Source organism: Grammomys surdaster, unplaced genomic scaffold, assembly GCF_004785775.1.
Source record: "Grammomys surdaster isolate TR1022 unplaced genomic scaffold, NIH_TR_1.0 126063, whole genome shotgun sequence".
Classification (NCBI taxonomy): Eukaryota; Metazoa; Chordata; class Mammalia; order Rodentia; family Muridae; genus Grammomys; species Grammomys surdaster.
Window position 1 is genome coordinate 4,079,574 of NW_021620873.1, and position 1,254 is coordinate 4,080,827.

A 1,254-nucleotide genomic window follows, 5' to 3' on the forward strand; every position below is an offset into this window, starting at 1 on the left:
CCTTCTGTAACAAACCCGGAGCAAATAGATTTTGCCGTAATTTCTATGCTTCCTTGCTGTTCTGTCTTACATGTTTATTCTTTATTTCCACAGAGAAGACTCAGAGAGAAGCCTCGAGTTTGTGATTTCTAGCTTAACACCTCACCTTCTTGTCATAGCCATCTTCGAAACGCCTGCTTTTTCTTTTATATCTTTCATTGATTTATTCCTGTCTCCCTTAGGCCACTCGCGGCCACAGCTTGCCTTGTATTATGTGATTTGTGGATCCGTCTTATCCTTCACATATAAATCTCTGGATTTCCAAGGCAGTGATCACAGGTGATTTGTGTCTGGATTCCCACGTTGCCCACCTAGCCTAGATAGATTTGTTGAATTTATCAAGTCTAGAAAATTCATAGTGTAAGAACTGTGTATGTTTTACTAAATGTGACATCTTGAACAAATGAAGTCAGATATATTGTGAGGGTTTTAAGGGCAACGAAATGGGTAAGACTGAGGGTTTGTTCTCTGATGAGATCTCCCAGACTTTCCTTCCACTGTACCTGTCTGAACCTTTTACCATGGAAGATACATGTCATCCTCTGCCCCGTAGAACCTTCAATTACTGAATTATTGTGACCTGGTGAAGTTACTAATCTGTGAGACAATTTCAGGCCAACATTCTTGGTGGCATTAAGTATCTGTCAGGTGACCTCCAGACAGTGGCAAATCCTGGGATGAGACATTCACCAGAAAGTTCTCTTGATTATAAAAATAGATTCTGAAGCCACAAGGCATATAATTAGATTCTGGTACCAAGACCATTTCTACTTTGCTATCCCCAACACACTGCTGCTACCATCTTGTCTTAGGACGCCCTCCACTCCCAATGTACCCCAACTGCACTGCTACTGTCCTGTGCAAGGATCCTCCAAGAATCAGTGGCACATAAGTAGGGTTGTCAGCAAATGACACCTAAACTAAAACTTCAGAACAATTCGTCTGTGTCATTAGAGCAAACTGGAATGCAGTGGTACTGTGCTAGCTGCTGAGAATGTGTATTTTGAAGTTATGAACCATTGTTGGGGACAGACCTCTTTAGTTAAGCCATTTTGAATAAGTTTTCTAATCTCTCTGAGCCTTAGTGATCTTGTTTGTGAAGAAAGCAGTACTGCCCATGGCAAAGGTCTCATTAGGTCAGACAAAAGCAGGTGTGACCAGGACTCTTGAAAATGAAGTGGGACCATGCAAAGCCAGGTCCTAGCGTGACACCTG